The sequence below is a fragment of the Sapajus apella genome, unplaced genomic scaffold, assembly GCF_009761245.1.
Source record: "Sapajus apella isolate SASKATOON/1434 unplaced genomic scaffold, GSC_monkey_1.0 scaffold178, whole genome shotgun sequence".
NCBI lineage: Eukaryota > Metazoa > Chordata > Mammalia > Primates > Cebidae > Sapajus > Sapajus apella.
In genome coordinates, this window is record NW_022437118.1 from 274,391 (window position 1) to 301,719 (window position 27,329).

Below are 27,329 nucleotides of genomic sequence, written 5' to 3' on the forward strand. Positions count from 1 at the left end.
TTTCTTTCTTTCTTTTTCTTTCTTTCTTTCTTCTTTCTTTCTTCCTTTTTCTGTCTTTGTTTCTCTTTCTTTTCTTCTTCTTTCTTTCTCTTTCTTTTTTTCTTTCTTTCTTTCTTTTCTTTCTTTCTTTCTCTCTCTCCCTCTCTTTCTCCTTCCTTCCTTCCTTTTTTCTCTCTTTCTTTTGAGACAAAGTCTCACTGTGATGCCCAAGCTAAAGTGCAATGGCACAATCTTGGTTCACTGCAGTCTCCACCTCCCAGGTTCAAGCAATTCTCCCGTCTCAGCCTCCCGAGTAGCTGGGATTACAGGTGCACATCACCATGCCCGGCTAATTTCTGTATTTTTAGTAGAGATGGGGTTTCACCACATTGGCTAGGCTGATCTCAAACACCTGACCTCAAGTGATCTGCCTGCTGGCCTCTCAAAGCTCTGGGATTACAGGCATGAGCTACCATGCCCAGCCACTCCTAAACTAGGTTTTCAGTTTTGTCTATTAAGCTAGGTTACAGTTCATCCACAAGGACTCAAATATAGAACAATGGAATCCTTCTTAGGCCATACTTAGTTTGCTTTAACAGTACCCTTTATGACAAACCACAGATATAAATAAAGTGTTTTTCTGAGTTCTGTGCCCCATTTTAGCAAATTATCACACATGAGGAGAGGGTCATGGGAAACCCCAATTTATGGTGGATCAGAAGTACAAGAGGCCTAGACTTGAGATTGGCATCTCAGATGGAAGCAGTCTCATGGGATTGAGCCCTTAAGTTGTGGGATCTGACCCAAATTCTAGGTAGATAGTGTCAGAATTGAATTGTAGGACATTCAACTGGTGTCAGAGAATTTTCAGTGTGGAAAAAATTCCTGTACATCTGGCATTAGAAGTGTTCTGTGGGACAATGTGGAGAGACAGAGTGTTTTATCAGACAGTGAGATAATAAGTATGTTTTGCTTTCAGCCACTAAATTTTGGAGTAATTATTTTAAATTTATTTATTATTTATTATTTATTTATTAAATATTATTTATTTTTGAGACAAGAGTCTTGCTCTGTTGCCCAGGCTGGAATGTAGTGGCACTGATCTCGGCTCACTGAAACCTCTGTCTCCTGGGTTCAAGCGATTCTCCTGCCTCAGCCTCCTGAGTAGCTGGGATTACAGATGCCTGCCACCACGCCCAGCTAATTTTTGTGTTTTTAGTAGAGATGGGGTTTCACCATCTTGGCCAGGCTGGTCTTGAACTCCTGACCTCCAGTGATCCTCCTGCCTCAGCCTCCCAAAGTGCTGGGATTATAGGCATGAGTCATCACACCCGGCGTTAAAATGTATTTTTAATTGACACTTAATTATATGTAATTATGAGGCTAGAATAAATTTTATACAGGAATAGATAATAAATATACCTTCCTTCTTAAAACTACTCTCCCATGAACTTCCACAACTGCTTTTCGTCCTAACTCCCTCTTTTGCTCACTTTCCTTCATGAGCTCCTCTGCTGCTGCTGTTTTTCAGCTCCTGCTGTTTCTTCAAGGTCTTCTCTTCATCTTTCTAAACACTTTCTTGCTGGTCTTCTCCATTCAAATGCCATCTATAAGTGAGTGATTCCTCCAGTTTATATCTGTGGCTCCTTGGAGGACCAGACCCATATATTCGACTGCCTAAAGGGAATTCCCACCTGGACATTGATCTCACAAGACATGGACTCAGCACATCCAAAAAGGAACATGTTACTTCCCATTGCACTCTATATCATTCTGTGTTTCCTGCCTCAATGAGCCACAATTACCCGGTTGCTCAAACCAGAAATCTGAGAGTTGTCTTCGTTTTTCAACAAATGTTGATGGAGCACGTACAATGTTCTAAACTTCTCTAGGCTCATGGATAGTGACATTCCGTGGAAAAGAGACAGTGAGGATAATCTATTATAATAGTACATTAGAGTGCTACACACACTCACACACAAACACACACCCATATACACATCTCACAATAAATGCCGTGGGGGGAAAAATTGAACAAGCAGAAGAATGCATGTCATGGTACATGAGTTGTAATATTAGGTGGTGAGAATAAACCTCTCCAAGAAGGAGACACTTGAAGAAAGACAGGTCTATGTTATATGAATATTTGGGAGAAGAGCATTTCAAGAGGGGTCAGTGAGTGCAAAGGCCTTGACTAGAGCCTTAACTAGGAGTTTGGGGAACAGCAAGGTGGCCAGTGTGGCTGGGACAGAGAGAGACAGAGGGAGATTTTTAGAGATGAGGTTAGTGAGGTACCCAAGCCCAGGTCATGGACAGCATTCTTGGCTGTTGTAAGGAGTCTGGGCTTTCCTCTGAGTACAATAGCAAGCTGTGGGATGGTTTGCAGGGGAGAAATCACATGCCCACTCTGGTTACTATCTTTAGAGTAGGTTGTAGAGAAACCATTCCCCTTATTTTTTAATCTCATAACCCCCAAATCCTACTTTTCTCACTAAATCCCATTTATTTTACCTCTTAAATATGTCTTGAACCCATCTACTTCTCTTAATTTCTATTGTAACTACCTAAGGCAAGCCAATAGCATCCCTCAGTCATTCAACAAATACTTACTGAGCAGCTACTGTGTTCCAAGCACTATTCCTATACTCAGTGCTTGGAATACAGCAATGAATAAAAAAAAAGAATGGCCTGTGTGGAGCCTACATTTCTTCCTTGCACTGATTACTTTTTAGAGAACTTCACTTCTCTTAAGTTGTCTTAGGAACTTATTTGATTACTTGCTCATTGTATCCTTTCCTTACCAAAGTGTAAACTTCATGAGATCAGGCATATTATCAATTTTGTTCACCAGCCGTATTCTCAGTGCTTAGAATAGCAACTGTTACATAATATGTACTCAATAAACACTAACTGAATGAACAAAATGCTGCAACAGCCTCCTAACTGGTCTGTTTCCTGTGACTTTTAAACTTTCTTTGACTTTGACCCACAGTAAGAAAAATATTTTATGCTGTAACCTAGTAACATTTATACACATGCATACATGCTTACATGTATGTAAAATTAAAAGTATTGTTATGCTGATGCCATTTGATTGTATGTGAAGCTGTTTTATAATATTTATTGTATTCTATTACATTTTACTGAAAAAACTCTGCCAGTTACAACTTTAAGAAAATTAAAAAAAAATTTTTTTTTGAGATGGGGTCTCACTATGTTGCCCAGGCTTCTCTTGAATGCCTGGCTCAACCAATCTCCCACCTCAGCCTTCCCAGCACAACTTTAAGTTTGATTTCAGAATCCACTAATGCGACTTAACCAGAAGTTTGGCAAATATTGTCCTTATCTATTCTCCACAACCACAGTGTCCTTTCTAACCTAGAAGTATTGTTATGTGACTTGCCTACATAAAACTGTTCCATGGCAATCTGTTGGCCTCAGGCATTTTTGGCCAAACATCAGTCATTCATGGTTTTTCATGTACCAACTATAATATCGTTACTATTTTGTCTGTTAGTTGAATTACTTTTGTCACCCGGCCTCATCCTAAGCAATAAAATGAGAATTAATGTATTGGGTGTATGAAATACATATATATATTTCTATGCATGTTCACACCATTAACTACGAAAATAAAAAAATAGTGTTCTGTGTCTCATCTCAGATCTTCTTGCTTATCATCCAGCCACACTTTGGGAAAGCCTGTTCTTGGGATAAAGGAAGGTCAGGTGCCTCAACTGAGTCCACAAGGCACTCTGGAGCTTGCTGGTGCTTTTCACTGCAGTATCAGTTTTGTCTTTTAACCATGTCCTGCACACATTCATTTGGAACGACTCGCAGGTCTCTGAACACACTGAGCTCTCTTTGGCACTAGGGCTCTGCACATGCCATCTCCTTCCTCTGCTCAGGACTCCACCAGTACCACTCCCTTTCATGTCTCAGCTAAAATGTCACGTTGGGGAAGCTGTCCTGGCCTGGGGCTGTGCAGAGTCTTCCTCCAGCGTCAGGTGCTCATCCCTATGTTAGAGTGTATCATCCTACAGCGAAGCAGCGTATTCACCTGTTTTACTTCACCAATTGATGGTTGTAAGCTTCTGGGCTAGGAGAGTATTTTATTTACCATAGTATTTCTGGTATTTAGTAGTACCAGACATTCGATAACAATTTGTTTGATGAATAGAAGAACAAATGTACAGATTTCTCAATGGACTGAATATCCCTGACACTCAGCTAATTGACTGACACATACTAAATATTCAAAAAATACGACTGAGCACTTGAAAGAAGTGAGGGCTCATCCTCATACGAGCAACATTATCTATTTGCCTATTTATTTATTTATTGAGCCAGAGTCTTGCTCTGTCACCTAGGCTAGAGTGCAGTGGTGATCATAACTCACTGCAGCCTCTATTGCTTAGGCTCAAGCGACCCTCCCACCTCAGCCCACCAAGTAGCTGGAACCACAGGTATGCACCACCATACCTGGCTAATTTTTTTGTAGAGATGGAGGTCTCCCTATGTTGCCCAGGCTGCTCTTGAACTCCTGGGCTCAAGTGATACTCCTGCCTTGGCCTCCTGAAGTGCTGGGATTACAGGTATGAGCCATTGCACCTGGCCATATTATCTCTTTAAGAAAATTATTTGAGAGGTGGTCTCAAGTTCTAATGTCTTTGCTTTTGTGATATTATTCTATCCTTTCTCCAGGTAAGAAGGCAGAAGTGAGATCAAAATATGTATCTGCGGCATAAGAGACTTTTGGTCCCTCCATAAACAAGGCTACTATGACAGAAGCCAAAGTCTGTAGGAATAATCGCAGCCCAGGGGCGATTATATCTGTTCTTGTTTTTCTTAATGTGCAGTTGCTATAAAGTAGCCTTAACCATCTGAATTAACATTAAAATCCATACTTCATGTATGTTTTCAGTATTTTATTGTTATCAAGTATTCAGATTTTGATGCCATTATCTTCCTTTTCTGAGGTTCTAGAATACAACTTATGTGATTTTTAAAGACCGATGGTAACACTGTTTCTTGCAATGGTATGTGCCATAGGTATAGATAATAAAGGTTTTACAGCAATTAATTTGTACTCAAAGACTTTTATTTTTCTTTTTTATAATAGCTCTCCTATCTGGCATTTTGGGGAATGTGGTATTTGGGATAAATGGAGCTTCCAGGATTAACTGACACGTAATCTTGTTAACATCAAAACATTAAGAAGCTGGGAGTGGTGGCTCCTGTCTGTAATCCCAGCACTTTGGGAGCCCGAGACAGGCAGATCACTAAGGTCGGGAGTTAGAGACTAGCCTGACCAACATGGAGAAACCCCATCTCTACTAAAAGTACAAAATTAGATGGGCATGGTGGCGCATGCCTGTAATCCCAGCTACTCAGGAGGCTGAGGCAGAAGAATCACTTGAACCCGGAGGCAGAGGTTGCAGTTAGCTGAGATTGTACCATTGTACTCCAGCCTGGGCAATAAGAGCAAAACTCCGTCTCAAAAAAACAAAAACAAACAAACAAAAAACCTTAAAAAACAAAAAAGATGTAAACTTTCTCAATATACTGCACAATTCCCTGGCTTTTAAAACAAAATGCCCCACATGTGAACAGTCTTTGCCTACTTGGGGCTCTCCCTCAGGACATCAGTTATTTGGGTATCCTCTGTTTGTGCAGGAAGTTTAGGGGTGGGCACTGGCAGACTTAGACGATGTGTGCCCTGAGGCCAGATGGGTAATGACTAGCAGTGACAGTGAAACTTATTTTCTTACAAACAAAATGAAACCCCAAAACAGCTATTTTATGAGCTGTCTTGTATGCCTCCCCAACCTCCTCCCTTTTTTTTTATAAGGGAAGAATGAAGCTTATGTAGTTGCCTAATTTTCTTTGACAAAGTGCAAAATGGTTGCCTTTAAGAAATATCAGCTAGTGAAAGAAAAGTTAAAATTGCCTCCTCCCACCAGAAAATTATTGATTTTTATCACTAAATGCTATCGTATCATTCATTACCACTGCTGCAGATCATTTTCACCTGATATTCAACTTGCATTCCTTTTCAACCTTACTTGCTTATATTTTGTTAATGGACTGTGGAGATTATTCTGCAATCATTTCAAGATGTGTGTGTTTTGGAAAGGACTTGCCTCAAAGCTTACACATTTTTTAATAATCAGGAGATAAATACTTCTTTCAATGTGAAAGTCCTGCATAATATTTGATCTTCATATAGAATTTCATGTGGAGATTTTTAGATGCATAAACATGGTGGAAAGTATTATTTTGATATCAGAAAGATACACCAGTCTGTAGGCTACATCAGTGCGGGAACTCAACGCGCCCTTGATATCCCTCTATGGAATCACAGCACATTATGCTAAAATTGTCTCAATTTTTATGTGCGTCCTCAATTATTTATATTATTTCATTTCATTTTAAAATTTTTTCTTGAGACAGGGTCTCACTCTGCATGCCCAGGCTGGAATGCAGTGGTGTGATCATAGCTCACCGCAGCCTCAACCTCCCAGGCCCAAGTGATCTCCCATCTCAGCCTCCCAAACAGCTGGGACTACAGGCATGTGCCACCATGCCCAGCTAATTTTTTTGATTTTTAATAGAGATGGAGTCTCACTATGTTGGCCAGGCTGGCCTAAGACTCCTGAGCTCAAGTGATCCTCCCACCTCCCAAGGTGCTGGGATTACAGACATGAGCTACTGTGTCCAGCCACCTCCATTAGTTTACAGCTTCTCATGAGCTTAGAACATGTCTTAGTCTTCTTTGAACCCTAACACTGTGTTACATAGCTACACACTTTTCTTTAGGAAGTGTAAATGGTTGCCTTCCTGAAAAATCAAGTAGGAAAGAAAAGGTGAAAAATCTTAACCCCGGTACTAAATTGTTGTGTCTTTGCCTGTTTTGACCTTTTCCTCATATCTTCACCTGAGTCCCTCCAAACCACAGTTATCTCACAGCTGATGGGCTTTAAGGCAACCCTGTGTCTGTTTTACCCCTTTTGTAGTGCCATTTGTAGCACCTGACATGTGAGTTTTACATAAATATTTAAGCCAAAATATTGGCAAGTTAGAAAGAGTAATGTTGGGGTGAGGGGGGAATGAACCCTCTTTCTCTGTGTTGAATTACTACATGTAACAGGGTAGTTCTGATATACTTTGATGAGTCCAGAATTCTCACATGCTTTTTAATTCAAATCATATGAGGACAGTAAAAACAAGAAAGAAAAAAGTCATTTCTGCATTATATTGCACCATCTTGGCAATAAGCAAATTGTGAGATCTCTGAAAGCTCTGGGATGATAAAAAATTGTCATTATTTATCTTATGAAAACCATAGCTTTAATACATGAATAGTTAACTTGTCTTCATTCTGGTTAAACTTTGGAAAGAAGAGGTAGGTACTTGATTCATTGGTGTTGGCTGAATAGAAAGTAGCAAGCATCCTTACAATAGACCAATGTCATCAGCCTTAAAAAATTGTTCAGGCAAAGATTATGCTTACAAATAATATATCTGAATAATGGCACATTTTTTTTTGTAGCTTAATTTTTTCCTAGCTCCATCTACCTATTTTATACCATTTTCATTCCCCATGTAAACATTCTGAGAGGTGTTTTCCCACCTAAATCATATCTCTCATCATGTTCTTTTTTTTTGTCCTCATACAGTTTCTATTCTTTTCCTCACCCCAATCCACTTGTAGAAACTGATGGTTTTTCTCTATTGAATTTTATTTTTAGGAAATTTGGTTCAGTATTATCTTTAGGTTATAGTAGTAATAGCAACTACAATATCAACACCATATATAACATTTAACTATGTGCCAGATATTGTTCTTATTACTTTACATTGCCAGGTGTGATGGTTCATGCCTGTATTCCCAGTATTTAGGGAGGCTGAGGTGGGAGGCTCACTTTGAGGCCAGGAGTTCAAGATTAGCCTGGGCAACATTGCCAGATCCTATTGCCACAAAAAATATAAAAATAGCCAGGTATGATGGTGCACACCTGCAGTCCCAGGTACACAGGAGGCTGAGGTGACAGGATCACCTGAGCTTAGGAGTTCAAGGCTGCAGTGAACTATGAATGTGCCACTGCCTTCCAGTCTGGGTAACAGAGACCCTGTCTCTAAAATTAATTGATAAATAAACACTAAGCTACTCTATGTTATTAACATTTAATGGCCATAATATCCCTAAAAAGAAGGTACTATTCTTATCTCCATTTGCTAGATGGGGCACTTGACAGCACAGAGAGGTTAAGTAACTAAGATTGCAAAACCAGTAAGTGGTAGGGTTGGGAATCAAACCCTGACTTTAGTTAGCTTTAGCTGCAGAATCTGTGGACTTAATCACCAGACTAACCACTAGGCACTAGTAGATATTAGCAGATATTTTCCACATGTTATTTTAGTTTTTCCTTACCCACTAATATCATCCTGGCCCAAGACCTCATTTTCATTCATTCTTATGTATCTTGACCTTTCAGTGGTGTCTTCCCTTGTGTCCCTCTAAACCATAATTATCTTACAGCTGATGAACTTTAGTGCAACCCAGTACCTTCTTCAGATGCTTCTGAGAGGTGCAGGGTTATTTATTGTCCCAAACTCAAGAAATTATCTATACTCTGCATCCTAAATAGGAGACAGTAGGCTATTCATTAGTTTTGTGACTGGGATGCCCTTTGCACTCCAGCGGAGGGCTAGGTAAGAGAGAATAAACAAAAAAGCTAAGAAATTTCTGGCACATAACCTTTCCCCTAGGTCCCTAACCTTTCCATTTCCCCAGGCCTGAAGCAGGAACTCATGGGGGAGACGTCCCAGGAAAAGAACTCCTTTAGTTACAGGAAGAGCTGTGTTTTTCTGGGTACAGTAGGAGTGATGCAGTAGAGGCAGGCTTTTGTGGATTAATCTGCAGCAAGGCTATGAATTTAGAGCTTTGCAAAGAAAAGGACAAGTTTATCCTTAAGGAAGAACCAGCTTTGACAAATGGCTAGTGCTGCAGGGAGCCACAAGGATAGAGAAGACAGAACTTCCATTTAGTCCTTAGTCTGAGAATACTAGAAAAAAGGAAGGAAAGAGGTTACTAGAGGACGGTCTGAAGACCTGATGAAGTCTTTGCAGGCAAGAGATGGAAGTACATTCTTCTCCTGATGGAGTGCAAAGACCCAAGACTCAGAACTAATTCCAGAGCCATTAGGGAGGAAAGAGGCCCTGGGTGTCCCTGAGAACCTTACCCATCACAACAATGGTGCCAGCCTCAATGGATTAGGCCACATCAGAGAAGACATACTGGGACCATGGGTTTAATCTGGCCTACAGGCATGTTTTGTTGACATGCTTTTGTGTTCTTAAAAACAAATGGAATGAGCTGTCAACATTTAATATTTAGGAGATTTCACCCCAAAACTCAGATTCCTGACTTCTCTTGATTTCCTAATTATCACATTCCCACTTGGAAACCATCAGCTGGAAGCGGCTGTGCCCTTTAGATTTGCTTGAGCTGTGGGCCTTTATGCTTAGGCTAAAACAGCAATCTCAAAAGTTTACATGCTGTATGATTCCACTTACGTAACATTTTTGAAATTACAAAAGTATACAGACGGAGAATAGATTAGTGGTTACTAGAGGACAGGCATGGAGTTGGGAGAGTAGTTGGAGCGGGGAGGGGGATTTGTGAATATAAAAAGGTAGTACGAGGGAGTTCATCTGTGGTGATGGTACAGTTCTATGTCTTGATTATAGGAGTAGTTACGAGGATCTGTAAGTGAGGTTAAGTTGCATTGAACTAGATACACACACACACACACACACACACACACACCCAGAACACACTTTAAAAAAATGGTGTATAATGAGTAAGTTCTGTAGTCTAGTAAACAGTAATGTACCATTGTTGATTTCCTGGTGTGAAAGTTGTCACAATCAAAATGGAGTCACTAATGTTAAGAAACCCTGACAAATAGAGCTAGGGAAGGCTATGAAGAGAGGGTTCTTACATTTGTATGCCTGATAACAAAAACTATCAAAAAGGACTACAAAAACCACAACCTTGCACAAAAGCCATCACAACCTTACACAAAAAATACTTCTGTAAAGACATCTGCCCAGCAAATGCCTGTCCAACCTTGGACTGGCGTTACCCTTGTTATTGATCTTTGTAGTCAAGGATAATTATTTCAAAACAATTATGTAATCCTTTCCATTTTTTCTTTTAAACACTTTTGTTTTCCTTTACCTCCCTGAATATGCAGACAGTTAACTGTGATGTGTATATTTTCAGTGCAATGCTCTATTCCCAAATAAACATTATTTTCTTTTAGAAAGCCTCTCTGTTATTTAGGTTGACACGGGTTTTGATGTCTTACTAAAGCTTTATAAGATGTCACCATTGGGGGAAGCATGGGACTCTGTGCTATTTTTGCAACTTCTTGTGAGTCTATAATTATTTCAAAATAAAAAGTGAAAAAAAAAAAAGGAAAAGTAAGTAGGCTGAGTACCTACGGGTGGTGTTTGGGGAAGTGAACAAGAGGAGCATGGAGAGTCAACCTGAGGGTGAAAAGTTTTTCCAGTTTAACTTATAAAGAACCTAAACTTGCTCACCATCACTTCTGCTGTTACTATCCCTGTAGTGCTCTTTATTCTGCCCATTTTAGACAGCTGTTTCTGAGACTATTGCTTCTTCGTTAGGCTGCTGAGCAGAGAACTAGATCTATTTCTAACGGCAAACCAATTAATCCTAGCCCATTGGGTGTAGCTCCAGGCCTTGAGCCCTTTTCAGTTGTTAGTTTTCTCACTGCCTAATACTGAGAGTTTGCTTCCTTGCCATCAGAGGTGTTTTTTATTATGACATCTAAATTTGATGCCATTGCAGGTGCTAGAATTTGCCAGAAGGCTGTCCTCCAGATAATTGTCCCTTGGCTCTAACTTGTATCATTGTTTTGTTGCAATTAACATTCAGAATATGCGCAGTCATCTTATTAAAATTTATATTTTTTAATGGAGAAAGCACACAGAGAGGGTTGATTGTGGAGCTGCGTGGCTTATTCTTGCTCTTAGTTACCTGTCTCTAAATTAAGCAGAACCTATGGGCCTTAGCTATTTCTAAACAGGCATCACGATTTACTAAGGTTAATGCCTGAGGAAACATTAACCTTGCACAGACACTAGTCTAATTCAGTGTCATCACAAGTGCATAATGCGGGAGTTTGGAGTTTTGCCAAAAAGCACTATTCAAATGAACATTCAGTTGGCAAGGGGTGGGAAGGTGGGTGTGGACAAGGAAAAGAGAACACCAGAAATGGTTCTATAGATATTTTCATGCCTTTTCTTTTCCCTTTACATGTAAGTATTGCAGATAGGTGCTAAATGGAATCTTCAGATTATTATGAAGAAATCGCAATGAAGGCGTTTTATCCCACAGCAAGTTCCGGATGCTCACAATTACTCAACATTCACTGAGCATCTTTTATGTTATATGGCTGACCTTGTGCTAGGGTGAGTACACAAAGATGAGTAACTGTAAACGATGGCAGTACGCACAAGGCACCTCTGGGTGCCTAATGTTAGTTGATGAAGGCACCATTAAGGAGGTCACAATTTGGCTAACGTTACCTAAAGGGCCCCCAAAAGATGAGACAACTGTGTAATCCTAGCTTTATAGAGATCATAACCAAGTTTTTGCCATACAAAATTCGGGCTTCAGGTGAAATGAGAAGGAAAAGGTTGTGCTCAAGAGGGTCCGGGGCAGGATCTCTTGATCTGTCTCTATGCCCACACCCTCCATCCATCTCAGCTTGCAGACACTAACGGGGTTTGCCAGTTTCAAGGACGCAGGGCTACATCTTCCGGGAAAGCTGGCATTTTAAGGTGGTAGAGGCCAACGACTGGAGATGGCGGCAGACAGCTAGGTAAGAGAGAATAAATGAAAAAGCCAAGGAATTTCTGACAAATAACCTTTCACCTCGGTCCCCGACCCTTCCATTTCCCCAGGCCTGAAACGCTCCCTAACCCCCGAGTCCTCCACTTCTCCGAGCGCTGGCACTGATTAAGGCTGAAGGAGCGGGGGAGTCCCTCCGCTCTAAGAGAGGTCCTCGGTTCCCATCTTTTTCAAACCGCTTTCCTCCCGGGCCCATCCTGGGGGGCCTGCGGCTCGGATCCAGCTTCCACGGCCACCCTGGGCTGGTGACACGCAGGCGCCAGAATCGAAGCCACGCTGTGTCTTCCCAGCCAGGTCTCCGCGCCAAGCGAGGGCTGGCGGCGCAAAGCGCTTCCCGAGTACGGGGTTTCCCACAATGCACCGGGCCGGCAGTGGCGGCGACCGCGGCGGCGCTCTAGCTGCGGCATGTCTGCGTCTCTACTGCTCTGGGAGGAGGAAGAGAAGGAGGAAGAGGAGGAGGAGGAGGAGGGGGAGGAAGAGGAGAAAGGCGCAGGGGTGGGAGCTGTTGCCGAAGCTGCTACAGCAAAAGTTATCCCCCCTCCCCCCTTCCCCTCCTCTCAAGGTCCCTAGAAAGGTTGGAGCTGCCGCCGCCTGCAGTCGGTGACCGCGCGACTCGGCGCCCGCCCGCGGTAAAGCGCTCGGCCTGGCAGGCCCGGGCCCGGGGGAGGGCGGGGGAGGGGGAGGGGGCGGCGCGCGGGGGGAGCGCGCGGCGGTAACGGCCTGACCCCGGGGGGAGCGAGCCGTAGCGAGGCTTGGGGTGGCCTGGGTGCCTGCAGAGGCCGAGGGAAACGCTGGGGCTGGCCGGGGGACGTGAGGAAGCAGGGCGCGGAGGGTGGGTTGGGGGGTTGAGAAAGGATAATGACGGGGGTGGCGGAGGCGAGAAGGCGGCCTCCGAGGCTGGCGGGGGGTGTCAGAGGTAGGGGAGGAGGTGGGATGTTTGCACGGGAAGGCCAGAGGGTGCTGGGTGTGGGTGTGAAAAGGCTAGGGAGACACCAGGGCTCTGTCCACCGTGCCTGGTGCAGTGCTTTATGCACCGCAGGCCTCAGTCACTGTTGCTGCCGGAGTGTGCTCTTTGGGAGAAGGGAAGGGCAGGGGTTGGAGAAAAAGGAATGCTTGCAGGAAACGTAGTGGGAGTGCGAACAGGGAGAGGGGTCGGAGGAAAGATGCCGGAGAGGTGGAGGAATTCAGGGGGTGGCTGTGGAGGAGTCTTGAGGATCCTGGAGGGTGTTCATTGTGCAGATACGTTAGGTATTTCATTATGGAAAGAACTGAAGCGTTTCTCAGGAAAGGAAAGAAGGGAGATAGGAGGTCCCATGAATAGAAACCATCGCGTTTGAAGCAAGAGGGAGTGCTAAATAGCAGAGAAGATGCAGGGAATGCATAATAGAATAGACAGATGTAGTATAATTAATAAATATTGGCCTAAGGACTGAAGAGTTATTCCAGACGAGCCGGGATGGCCTAGTTCCGAACCCGTGTGGGCTCTTCAGTAGATGACAGCTGGTAAGTGTGGGTCTGGGCTGTGGTTGGGGTCACTGAGAATTAGATTTTAGTCTGTAGTTTGGTCTGTGACATTTTAGACATGCACCAGTGAATATGAGAACCGCTGAAGCAGACCTTGAGAAAGGGCCTGGCCTGTGGGGATTCCTTAGGCCATGGAGTTTCGATTTTAGAAAATTTGAAGTATTAACACTTACCAGAGGTTGGGTGAATTCTATCCTGGCAAATGCTGGAATGGAAATTAATTGACTTGATAGTTTTCTTCACTGCCCAGTTTATCTGGTCCAGAAGAATTGGTGCCATGTTATTCAGGGTGGATTGCAGTACACAAGATTTAATTAATGGTGGGGGGAGTACGTTTGGTGGCCCTTCTTTGGATACTTCATTTGTAGGTCAAATTAGCCTAGTTGGCTGGATTGGTTCCATAAGTCTGTAGCTGCTGAGAGATCTTCTGCCATTCACAGTTCCTGATGTGAACTGTGAGGGAGTTCTTCTCCAGTGAGAGAATACTCTCTCATTCAGGCATGGAGGCATTGAAGAGAATGTATCAGCCAGCAAAGTGTGGGCCTGCAGAATGGAGGATCTAGAATATCTGTTCTGGTTTTAGGTTGCAAGGAGGTCAGGACTAGTTATCTTAAGGTCTAGGGGAACCTAGGAGACTGGATGATTCTAGAGCCAGGTTGGAGGGAGGAATAGCATCTCTATATCAGGAAATGAACCAGGCTCTCTCTGGATTTGCTGAGCTCACACTAGACCAGATTTCCAGGAGGGAACTCTGGGCTAGAACCATACTCTTAAAATCTACCCGGATATTATTCACCTTTTATTAAGAAAAAACTATTTGCACATTACATGGTAATATTTCTTCAACTGAAGAGAGGATAATAAACATGTTAAGTATGAAAAATATTTTTATGGAAGTAGAGGTTGAAGGGATTAATGGGGAAGATGGAATGAAGTTTGGGAGAGGGAAAGAAAAATCCAATTGTTTATTCCTTTAGCAGATATCTCAAAGGAGAGTAGTAATTTAGCATTAGAATGGAGAGTGCTTTCTTTAATTATATATTTTCTTAATAGAAATAATCCAAAATTATTATTTTTTTGAGATGGAATTTCACTCTTGTGGCCCAGGCTGGAGTACAATGGTGCAATCTTGGCTCACTGCAACCTCCACCTCCCAGGTTCAAATGATTCTCCTGCCTCAGCCTCCTGAGTAGCTGGGATTATGGGTGTCTGCCACCACACCCGACTAATTTTTGTATTTTTAGTAGAAATGGGGTTTCACCATGTTGGCCAGGCTGGTCTTCTGACTTCAGGTGATCTGCCTGCCTCGGCCTCCCAGTGTGCCGGGATTACAGGAGTGAGCCACTGTGGTGGTCAGATTCACCCATTCTTTTTTTTTGGGATGGAGTTTTGCTCTTGTTGCCTAGGCTGCAGTGCAGTGGTCCTATCTTGGCTCACCGCAGTCTCTGCCTCCTGGGTTCAAGTGATTCTCCTACTTCAGCCTCCCGAGCAGCTGGGATTACTGGCTAATTGTGTATTTTTAGTAGAGACGAGATTTCTCCATGTTGGTCACAGGCTGCTCTCAAACTCCTGACCTCAGGTGATCTGCATGCTTCAGCCACCAAAAATTCTGGGATTACAGGTGTGAGCCACCGTGCCTGACCTTTTTTTTTTTTTTTTTTTTTTTGAGACAGGGTCTCCCTTTGTCCCCTAGGCTGGAATACAGTGGCTTTGATCATACCTCACTGCAGCCTTCACCTCCTGGGTTCAAGGGACCCTCCTACCTCAGCCTCTTAAGTAGGTAGAACTATAGGCATGCATCACCATGCCCAGATAATTTTTTAGTTCTTTTGTAGGGAAGAGAGCTCCCTATGCTCCCTGGGCTGGTCTGCAGCTCCTGGCCTCACGCAGTCCTTTTGTCTAGGCCTTCCAAAGTGCTGGGATTACAGGTGTGATATCATACCTGGCTACTCATTCTTTTTAGGACTTTTTTTTTTGCCCCTTCTCCTGGAGTCTCGCCCTGTTAACCAGGCTGGAGTGCAGTGGTGTGATTTCAGCTCACTGCAACCTCTGCTTCTTGGGTTCAAGCGATTCTTCTGCCTCAGCCTCTCAGAGTAGCTGGGATTACAGGCATGCACCACCCAGACCAGCTAATTTTTGTATTTTTAGTAGAGATGGAGTTTTGCCATGTTTGCCAGGCTGGTCTCGAACTCCTGGCCTCAAGTGATCTGCCTGCCTTGGCCTCCCAAAGTGTTGGGATTACAGGTGTGAGCCACAGTGCCCGGCCAGGGCTTTTTTTTTTTTTTTTTTAATCACAGTATGCTGTACTAATTTTATTATGATCATAGCATGACAGGTCTAGTCTTCCTTCCCTTTTCTCTCACCAGCACTGTTTATTATGTGTTTTTTAATTTTTGTAAGCAGAACGCACTTAAACATTGCCTTTCTATCCTTATATTGTCTTTATTATATTGTAGTTACATTGTCTTTCTACCCTTTTATTATAAAATTTCTCTGAGGGAACTTATGAAAAACAGTAGTCCCTGTCTCACCTGTCTATTACAGTTCCACTTTACTGAGGCTGCTATTTCTAAGCATTAATTTTGTATTTCTTAACCATGCTTTTTTCCATGTCTCCAAGTAATAGGCATATAATATCATTTCTTGATTTATCAGGGAGTCAGAAGACTTCTATGAATGTGTCATTGACATTATCCCCTTTCTCCTTCTTTCTGAACTTTGGTAGTTAATTTAGTTATTTTATTCAGTGTGTTTATGTTTTTTATTAATATGCATAAACCTTGATTTTGGAGTCCAACAGTCTTAGGCTTTATCTTTTGACTTCCCCACTATATAAGATAAGGATTTAGCCTAGATAAGGCTTTCCTGAAGTAGAAGGAACATTGACAATTACAGTAAAAATACTGTATGAGATGATAAAGGGAAGTTTGGATGGACCTATCAAAAAGACCATGTTGTAGGAAACATCTAAGCATAAGATTTGCTTGTTAGAATGTTCTTTCTAGGCTTCTATGACAATTCTTTTTTTTTGTTTTTTGAGGCAGGATTTCACTTTGTTACCTAGACTGTAGTGCAGCGGCGTGATTTTGGCTCACTGCAGCCTCCACCTCCTGGGCCCAAGCAATCCTCCCACCTTAGCCCCACAGGTAGCTGGGAATACAGGCATGTGCCACCACTCCCAGCTAATTTTTTTGTAAAGATGGGGTTTTGCCATGTTGACCAGGCTGGTCTTGAACTCTTGGGCTCAAGTGACCTGCTTGCCTCAGCCTCCCAAAGTGCCAGGATTACAGGCGTGAGCCACTGTGCCCGGCCACAATTCTTACGTTTTTATTTTTAGGAGGGAATGGATTGGTGTGGACACATATTTTTTTCGGGGATGGGGGGAAGGAGAGATGGGGAAATGTGATAGGAGGAGGAGGATGAGGAACCGGGTTTGATGATGGTGGTGATACATTTTGAGGAGGCTAAAGAAAAGGTAAAGTATTTTGAGGGGATTTGGATATAGTTATTGTGACGGAAGTTTACCTTATGGAGATGAGACTAGAATTTTTGTCACTTTTAGGGAAATTAGCATGTTTAAATTACTAATATGTTGGGAATGTGGTAGGCAAAAACTATACTGGGCTCGATCTCATATGTTAGGATAGAGTTGTAAAATATTAGTGTTTTTGAAATTTGTATATGAGATGCAAATCATTGTGGTGGATATTGGGAAAATAGAAAGATACTGTTATACTTTTTTTTAGGAGCCTTTAAATAATGGCACCTCAACGTTGCCCAGGTTGTAGTGAGTGCAGTGGCGCAATCTCAGCTCACTGCAATCTCTGCCTCAGCCTCCTGAGTAGCTGGGACAACAGGCAGGCGCCACCACGCCCAGCTAATTTTTTTTGTATATTTAGTAGAGATGGGGTTTCACCATGTTAGTCAGGATGGTCTCGATCTTCTGACCTTGTGATCTACCAGCCTTGGCCTCCCAAAGTGCTGGGATTACAGCATGAGCCACTGCGCTTGGCTAAAAGTCCTCTGTACTTTCAGTAGCAACACTATTCACATGTAGGTTATGTATTGCTAAATTTTGTATTTGTGACAATTATTCTCTTTGTTTTGCAAATGGTAGATGGTAACCTGTTCTAGAGCAGAGACTTCCTGTAGTCTCTAGGGAAACTCACAACAGGCTGATTCTTTTTTTTTTTTTTTTTGAGATGGAGTTTTGCTTTTGTTGCCCAGGATGGAGTGCAATGACGAGATCTTGGCTCAACGCAACCTCTGCCTCTTGGGATCAAGTGAGTCTCCTGCTTCAGTCTCCCGAGTAGCTGGGACTACAGGCACGTGCCACGATGTCCAGCTAATTTTGTATTTTTAGTAGAGACGGGGTTTCTCCATGTTGGTCAGGCTGTTCTTGAACTCCTGACCTCAGCTGATCTACCTGCCTCGGCCTCCCAAAGTGCTGGGATTACACGCGTGAGCCAACAGGTTGATTCTTAAGTGCTTAATAAATACCTGTTGAATGACTGATGGAAAGTAGGGTTCACTATTAGCGATAATAGTGGGATTGTATGAAATTGCTGAGTACTGTGGGGTATTGTAGACAAAACTGTATGTGTGTGTGTTTGACAGCATGAAGGACAAAAGGGATATCTGACTGGAGGAGGACCTTTAGATTTAAGGGAAGAAGGCAGACTGGATTAGAATGGAACTGCAAGAGTTCTGCAACAACGTTGAAGATCAAGGGGTCTCTTCTAAATTTGAGGCTAGTTTAATCTGGAGTAAAATCTGGTCTGTAGCAGGGTGCTGTTTTAATTAGATTTTTTTTTTCTTTAGGCATAAATGACTGTTTTAAGACAGTCTGATTTAATTCATTTTTAGGATAGTAAAAATAACAGATAAGCTTCTTCCCTCAAGAAATTTATAGTATTTACATTCTTTTTTTTTTTTTTTTTTTTGGGGGGGGTGGAGTCTTGCTCTGTTGCCCAGGATGGAGAGCAGTGGAACGATCTCGGCTCACGGCAACCTCCGCCTCCTGGGTTCAAACAATTCTCCTGCCTCAGCCTCCTGAGTAGCTGGGATTACAGCAGCATGCCACCATGCCTGGCTAATTTTTGCTAATTTTTGCATTTTTAGTAGAGGCAAGGTTTCACCATGTTGGCCAGGCTGGTCTCGAACTTCTGACCTCAGGTGATCTGCCCACCTTGGCCTCCTAAAGTAGTATTTACATTCTTTTGAGAGAGAAAGATAGTTGGAAAATAATTCAGTAACAGTGTAAGATTTCAGAAGATTGATTTTTAAAAACAAATATCAAAATTATATCTCCAGGTAAGAATTTTTATATTTGGGTGGTCATTTTCAGTAGCAGTGTTCAGAATATTTTTAGAACACCTTTTCTGAATTAATTTCTGAGTATAACTATATAATTTGCCTATTTATTGAGTACCTATTGTGTGCTGTTGGGGGAGGGGTCTATAAAGGTAAGTAAAACGTGGTCCCTATCTGCCAGGAGTTCATAATCCCTCCAAGAGGCATACTTTTTTTTTTTTTTTTTTTTTGAGATTCCAGTATTTGTCTTCTGGAGAGTTTTAGTGTGGGAAATCTGGAAATGTATTAAAATGACCCTGGAATGTTCTTTCCAGGCTTCTATGGCAACTTTTATTTTTATTTTTGAGAGAGGGTCTTATCTTACTCTGTCACCCAGGCTGGAGTCCAGTGGCATGATCTTGGCTCACTGCAACCTCTGCCTCCCGGGTTCAAGTGATTCTCCTGCCTCAGCCTACCAACTAGCTGGGACTACAGGCACGTACACTACCACCCCTGGCTAATTTTTGTATTTTTATTAGAGACAGGGTTTCACCATGTTGGCCAGACTGGTCTTGAACTCCTGGAGTCAGATGATCTGCCTGCCTCGGCCTATCAAAGTGCTGGGATTACAGGTGTGAGCCACTGCACCTAGCTTAAGGGGCATACATTTGTTTGTTTGTTTTTTGAGACAGAGCCTCTCTTTGTTGCTTAGGCTGGAGTGCAGTGACGCGATCCTGGCTCACTGCTACCTCTGCCTCGCAGGTTCAAGCAGTTCTCCTGCCTAAGCCGTAGCTGGGACTACAGGCATGCACCACCACACCCAGTGTATTTTTTTGGCAGAGGTAGGGTTTCACCATGTTGGCTAAGCTGGTCTTGAACTCCTGGCCTCAAGTGATCACCCACCTGAGCCTCCTAGTGCTGGGATTTCAGGCATGAGCTACCATGCCTGGCCAAGAGGCACAGTTTTAAATAATACATGGCATAAGCTTATTATGAATGGTCTCATTGATGACAAATCTTTTTACTTCGAAATTTTGGTTTTTAGAAATGCCGAAGATCAGTCAATATCAAATAGAGTGAATAAAGAACAGTTTTGCCTTAAATTCAGTTAATCACAGAAATGGGAATAACTTTCTTGGTTGACTTACTAGCTGATTTTGAAAACACTCCCAAGGAGGAAGTTGGAAATATTTTGAACAGGGGTGATAGTTTCACATGTAGTTAGGTAGACACTAGATAAATGTTGGTTGAGTGCATCAGATGGTTGGGTAGATGGAGTGAATAAATGAGTAAGTGGTAGCCTTCCAAAGTAACTTAAAGAGGACCATACTGATTTGAATGTGTAAACAAATTCTTATTAAAAAAATTCAGTTTTCTCAGATGAAATAAATTCTGAGTATATTTGTTAACAATTTTATTACCTGGAGCAAGATAGTTTAAGTCCACAAATGAGTTTTACAGACATTAAGTGCTGTAGGAGTTCAGGGAATGGAGAAATGAACATTGGCTAAGGTTTGGTGAAATTATTTAAGTGAACCATACTTTAGCTTGATGTTTGGAAAGATTCCTTAGGGATCTCAGAGAAGAACTGAATGACTTCAAATTTCTCTTGCAGCCCTAAAGTGAACCTAGAATCTGGATCTATTTTTGTCTGAATGCTTTCTGCCTGTTTCATTTTAGCTACTCCTACTGGTTTGTTACTTTCAAATTCACATTTGTTTGGTAGATGTTGAGCCCCCTGAAACAACTGTGGGGTCTGTTTTCAGTCATTGTAGAGTATAACTTTTAGTTGTTCTTTTATGAGCCTGTACCCCACAAATTACTTGGCCTTCATGAGTGAAGAGCATGAGTCAACTTGGCCCTGTTATCCTGGCATTTTCCTGCATGCTTTTCTCAAAGCTGCTTTCTGAATTACAGAATAGAATAGACAGAACTGAGGGCATGTGTCCAGTAGGCACAAGTTTGTTGAATGAATGAATGAATGAGATATTTGAGATAATTTAGGAGATCTGAATTATCTATATGTTTTATGTTTCTTTTCATTTATTCATAACCTGCCTTTTTCTACAAATGACTTAATGGGGCTGCCAGAATATATGCACTAGCAATGAACTGAAATAATTCAAGAAGTCTGGTTAAAAAGATGGTGAAGAAAAGAAAGACCTGTTTAAAGAATATAGATCAGTGTGTATGGATGTTAGAGAACTAGGAATAAGGAAGATAAGCAGATGGGGAAGAAAAGGTGGTACCTGATAGAAAGGATGATTTTGAAGAGAGGAAAAGATTACTGAAATATGGCAGGCTATGTTTAGGGGAAAGCATGAGAAGATGGAAGGTAAAGAGGATATTTGAAAGGGCTATTTTGAGGAGGAAGATGGTTAAGCTATTTGAAGGAAAAGAGTCAACAGAAGTTTGGAATATAGTAGAAGTTATTAAATTATGTTGATTTATAACTGAGGGTTTCAGAAAATGATGGGATAAATTTTCTTTGTTTAACAGATAATACACATTTGTTATATGCAAAAGCATATAATGCTTTGCAGTCAGGAATAAGTCCTCTGGGATTTATATTCTGGTAGGGAGCTGGAGTTGTGCACAAATACCTGTACTATCATCACAAATACATCTGTGATTCACAAATACACCAAATATTACTGAATTTAAAAGGCAGAAAATGCATTTGATTAGGAGAAACATGGGGCAGCATTTTAATGGCATAAAAGGGGAATTTTAGCTAGTCTTTGAAGGGATTGATAGGATTCTTTTTTTTTTTTTTTTTAAAGTTTTAGATTGATAAGATTCTGATTGGCAAAGGTTACTGAAAGAGAGCATTCCAGCCTGAAAGATTAGTATAAGCAAAGGCTTGGAGGTGAGAAGCCCAGGAGATGTGGGGAATGGTGAGTTAGATTTTAAGTTTTAAACTATGACCTATAGTAAGAAATGCATGTCACACTTCATCTAAAATATGCATGTATAAATGTTTATGTGTGTGGGAAAAACAAAAAGTTTCATAATACAGTAACTGTCCTTACTGTAGTAGATGCACTTGGATGTTATCTATTTTGTTTTACTAAAAAGAAAAAAAACTGGCCATGGGGAAAGAAATAAAAGGTTGTTGTCACTCCTTAAACTGATTTTATGACCAACAAATTAATTGATCACAATCTATAGTTTGGAACACAGAGAGTTCATGATTAAGGTATAACATAAGGTAGGAGAGTCAGTTGGGGTTGGGTTGAAAATGGATGGCCTTGAAAGCTAAGCTAAGTAGTTTGTATTTGATATTATGTAGTATTGTGCTTGGTAAGCAAACAGAAGCTGGGTTTTAGTCTTGGCTCTTCTGTTTGCCCACTGTATGATTATGGAGAATTATTTCCTTTCTGAGTTTCCATTTTCTCATCAAGTTGATAATCATACCTTCCTGGCAAGGGTTGTGGTGAGAATGTGAGAATTAAAGTGTGTTAACATAGGATTAAGGTATGTTAGCATACATTATTAGTGTATATAGCTGTTGAACTTTCCTGAGTAGGGAATGGAGCCAAGGACTGTATATTAGATAGCTTCATCTGGCAGTAGCTATACCTTACTGGATAGATTGTGGATAATGTGGTGGTAGAGTAACATTGTATGTGAAAAGACCAGTCAGAAAAAAAGAAAAGACCAGTTAGGTGGCTCCTGGAGAAATTAAAAAGGGCTTGAATTAGTTAGATAGCAGTAGGATTAGAACATGGGAGTGGGATGCAGTTGGAGGTAGGGAAGAGGGGAAGATGAGTGAAAATGCACTATTTATTTGTTATTAATGAATGAATGAATGAATGATAGGCTCTTGATCTGTTGTCCAGGCTGGAGTGCAGTTGTGTGAACATAGCAGCTCATTGCAGCCTCTACCTCCTGAGCTCAAGTGTTCCTCTTGCCTCAGCCTTCTGAGTATCTGGAACCACAGGCATGTGCTACCATGCCTGGCTAATTTTTAATTTTTTTTCTAGAGATGTGATCTCACCATGTTGCCTGGGCTGATTTCAAACTCTTGGGCTCCATTGATCCCCTCCCTTGGCTTCCCAGAGTGTTGGGATTACAGGTGTGAGCCGCCCCACGCCTGGCTGACTGGAAATTTAGAGTTGTAGAAATATTCAAATGGCAGCAGCTGAAATTGGATTATATTTTTGGGTAGTTTAGTGGAATACATTAGAGTTTCAGTTTCTTTCATGTAGTAGGTGCTCAATTATTTCTGGAATGATAGAAACTAAATATGTGAACTGTGGGATGAATTGTGAGTAGAGGCAGTGATGGATGGATATGAGAAGGAGGGCTAGGCTGAAGGATACGTTGATGGACTGCCAGAATTTATTCATTCAGGGTATATTTTTATATTTACTGTGCACAAGGTTCTATGGCAGGCAGTGTGAAGGATACATGTTTATATATGACACAGTCCGTGTTCTTCAGGAATTTATCCAGGGACAAAATAAACACGTCTGCCCATGACACCAGTACTATGGCAAGTTTGATCAGGATTGGCTTTGTGGAGAAATTGTTGTGTAGCATAGACCTTGAGGGATAAATAAGATAATAGTAGGCAAGATGGTGATGGTTGGCTGTTCAAGAAGAAGGGGTGATATAAGTGACAGTAAGCAAAGTTCAGGGTATGTTTAGGGGTTGGTGGTCTAGGTTAGCTATAATTTAGGGTTCGTGTTGAGGAATGGCGGGCAATAAAGCTGAAAAGTAGGCAGACTATCTCAAAATTCAGGCTAACCTGGTTTTTGAAAATTTATTAAGATATATACAGTAAAGTGCCCCAATCTTAAGGGTACAGATTAATGAGTTTTTCTTAGGTATAAATATATGTAGCCACCACCCAGTTCAATATACAGGACGTTTCCAGCATCCAGAAGGCTGCCTTGTGTGTCATTTCCAAGCCGATAACTCATCCAACCAAAAATAACTATTATTCTGACTTCCCTCATAACAGAGTAGTGTTGTGTGTTTTTGAATTTTGTGTAAGTGGAACCCTACTTGTCTAGTTTCTTTTCCCAAGGAGCCTGTCTGTGAGTTTTATCCATGTTGTGTTTTTCATTGTGTGGTATTCCATCATATGAATATACCACAGTATATTTATCTATATCATGATTATTGGTCGGTTGGGTGGTTTCAATTTTTTTGAAGTCTGAGGAGTTTTTTTTTTCTGTCTTTTTTTTTTTTAAAGCCAGAGTCTCACTCTGTCACCCAGGCTGGAGTGGTGTGATGTCTGCTCACTACAATCTCCACCTTCTGGGTTCAAGCGATTTTCCTGCCTCAGCCTCCTGAGTAGCCAGGATTACAGTCATGCAACACCATGCCCAGCTAATTTTTGTGTTTTTAGTGGAGATAGGGTTTTTGACATCTTGGCCAGGCTGGTCTCGAACTCCTCACCTCAAGTGATCCACCCACGTTGATCTCCCAGATTGCTGGGATTATAGGCGTGAGCCATCGTGCCTGGCTGAAGTCTGAGGAGTTTTAACTTAGTCAGTATGCAGTGGAGAACCATCGTTGATGTTTGAATTGGTAAATAAGAGACTATTTAAGAATATTAATCCGGTGACCTTTTTTTGTAATGAAGAGAATCTGGTGACTGGGAGACAAAGTTAGGAAGACCATGGCAAAAGTGTGGAGTAGGCTGGTCATGGTGGCTCACAGGCGTAATCTCAGCATTTTGGGAGGCTGAGGCAGGCAGATTGCTTGAGCTCAGGAGTTCAAGACCAGCCTGGGCAACATGGCAAAACTTTGTCTCTACAAAAGATAAAACAGTTAGCCAGGTGTGGTGGCACATGCCTGTAGTTCCAGCCACATGGGAGGCTGAGGCAGGAGAATCGCTTGAACCCAGGAGGCAGAGGTTGCAGTCAGCCAAAATCTGCACTCCAGCCTGGGTGACAGAGGGAGACCCTGTCTCCAAAAAAAAAAAAAAAGCAGTGTGAAGTATTGAGGGTATAAGTTGGGTAGTGGTAGTGGGAATAAAAGGAAAGGGATAAATATAAGAAATACCTCAAAGAAAGAAGAATCGGAAGGTTTGATGGCATGTAGGGTTTTGGGAAACAGTAGAGAAAAAGATAACTGAAGAAAAGCTCTAGGGCTTTTAATCTGGGTGACTGAGATTGATGGTGCCATTAACAGAAATTATTAGATCACTTAGCAGAACTGTTTTGGCGGTTTAAGACACATTGACCAGTGTGTGAGGCACCAGTACTGGATTGGAGCTAAGAAAAGAAGTCCAGTATAGAGTTGGGAATACATATATAGGGTTGATAATTGCAGCTACTAATTCTGGATTTAGTTAGGGCACTGATGGTTTTGAAATTATTTGGACTGATAATTGAAGTGTTAATTGAGGTAATTCTAGTTAAAAAGAAATCACTATGTATTTCAATTCTAGTTAAAAAGAAGTCATTATATATTCTAATTCCTCAGGAGTAAATTGGATTGTAGGAGAGGATGATGGTTTAAAGATTACTTTGGGGAGCTGGGGGAAGACAGCCATACAAAGAATGAAAATGTTGAAGTAGTGGTAAGGGATGAAACCCTTAGTGGCTGAGAATTATAGGATGCTCCAGCTCAGAACTTGGGTAGGAATTTGTGTAGGAAGAGGAGCAGCAGTGATTTCAGATAGAAGAAACAACCAGAGAAGTCACAGTAGAATCCTGTGCTACAGTGTCATTAAGCAAAGTGGGTAGCTCAAGTGTCACTGCCAAAAAGAGGGTAAAGACTGGTGAGGAGTGGTGGCTTATACCTGTTACGTCAGCACTTGGGAGGCTGAGGTGGGCATATTGCTTGATCTCAGGAGTTTGAGACCATCCTGGGCAACATGATGAAACCTCATCTCTACAAAAAATAATAAACTTTGCTGGGTATGGTGGTATGTGCCTGTAGTCCCAGCTACTTGAGGGAGCTGAGGTCGGAGGATCACTTGAGCTTGGGAGGTGGAAGTTGCAGTGAGCTGATACTGTGCCACTGCACTCCAGCCTGGGTTACAGGGTTAGAGCCTGTCTCAAAAAAAAAAAGAGGGTAAAGACTTCGGTGGGGGATCATAGATTTTTTATTTATTTTATTTTTTTTGTGGTCTTCAAGAGAGCAGTTCAGAGACCAGCGTGCATGGGGGTTTACTGAGTGGGTTGGAAGAGTATGGAAGCAATAAATATAGGAATTGAATTAAGTTTAGTTTGAGGAGGAAAAACAGCAACTCTTATTCTCAAACTGGAGGCCAGAAGTAACAGATGGAAGAAGATACAGCATTTTAGAAGCTGTGAAGAGGATTTGATTACAGATGGAAAAGGTATGATTTGAGGGAATTTTGTAGAAGGGTTCAAGTATTTGATGGGATTAGGGATTTAATATGAAAATGATTTGTATTAGTCAATGAGGCGGAGAGTTGTATTTAGAATAAATCTGTTGTGGAAGATTTCATAGCTTTCTGGTGGTGCTTAACACCCAGTGCGTGGGTGTGGAGAAAACAGATGGTGAGGATTGTCTATCACTGGGGAGACGCATAGTGAGAATGATGGAAGGTCATGGAATTCTGGAGAGGACAGTGTTAAAATGGTTGATGGAAAGGTTTAAATTATGTAGGGAGACAATGAAGCCAAGTGGAGTTAAAGTACAGGTCTACAACTAGAATATAAAATGGTTGTGGGTAAAGAAAAAGGAGGCAGTCTCTGAAGTTACAATCCTAGTGATACAGCATTTTTTTTTTTTTTTTTGGAGACGTAGTCTGGCTCTGTTGCCCAGGCTGGAGTATAGTGGCACAATCTCGGCTCACTGCAGCCTCTACCTCCAGATTTCAAGTGATTCACCTGCCTCAACCTCCTGAGTAGCTGGGATTACAAGCGTGAGCCACCGCACCTGGCTTTTTGTATTTTTAATGAAGACAGGGTTTCACGATGTTGGTCAGGCTGGTAACAAACTCCTGACCTCAAGTGATTCACCTGCTTTGGCCTCCCAAAGTGTTAGGATTATAGGCATGAGCCTAGTACTTTTCAATTGATGGCTCTGTTTTCAGTTTCTTTGTGGCCATCTTAAGTGCAGATGAAGGTTTTAGGAGCTTATGAAGGTCACGGTATAGAAAGTTTTTCAGCATCATCGTCGAAGTCATTGAGAATAATGGTTGAATTTGTGACCAAGTAGAATTCGAGTCATTGGGTAGGGAAAATAGGAGGGTCTTCTGGAGGTTGGTAGATGTTGCAGAAGGAATGGTTTCAGTGAGTAATGTGACTCCCAAGCTGTCTTTTAGTGATAGGATAATGGGGAGTGGTCCTGGGAAGCAAAAAGCAGCAAGTCCTTTTTTATCAAGCTGAAGGAGTAGGACAATGATATAGCTAGTCATGAGAGAAGCAGATTGTCCAGGAAAAACCAGGCTTGAGGTAAGACGAGGAGGCAGATGGTCACAATAATTGGGCAAGAGTTGACAGTGATTGGAATTGTTGAGCCACGGGGATTGAGAACAGTAGCTAGATTTGTTACATTTACCAGTTCTTTCAATTTTTTTTTTTTTTTCTTTTTGAGACAGGGTCTTCTCTCTTACCCAGGCTGGAGTGCAGTGGTCTAATCTTGGTTCACTGCA

At 41.8% G+C, this 27,329-nt stretch overlaps 1 protein-coding gene and 1 long non-coding RNA gene across 6 annotated transcripts in view; one reads left to right on the forward strand and one right to left on the reverse strand.

Moving 5' to 3' along the window:
- The first annotated feature begins 12,307 nt into the window (after positions 1-12,307).
- Positions 12,308-27,329, forward strand: part of ZNF148 (zinc finger protein 148) — a 148,128-nt gene continuing 133,106 nt past the window's right edge. For 2 of the 5 annotated variants that reach the window (XM_032268285.1, XM_032268289.1), the window contains exon 1: positions 12,366-12,555. The gene's annotated coding sequence lies outside the window, so the exon portion shown is untranslated. Of the gene's footprint in view, positions 12,556-12,756; positions 13,430-27,329 lie in introns of those variants that run through there. The other 3 variants (XM_032268287.1, XM_032268284.1, XM_032268286.1) reach the window with 3 other exon arrangements.
- LOC116543004 lies at positions 18,973-19,447 on the reverse strand. The gene is made up of 2 exons (XR_004265438.1): positions 19,409-19,447; positions 18,973-19,090 (listed from the first exon to the last, which is right to left on the reverse strand). It is a non-coding gene; the product is annotated as an uncharacterized LOC116543004 (long non-coding RNA).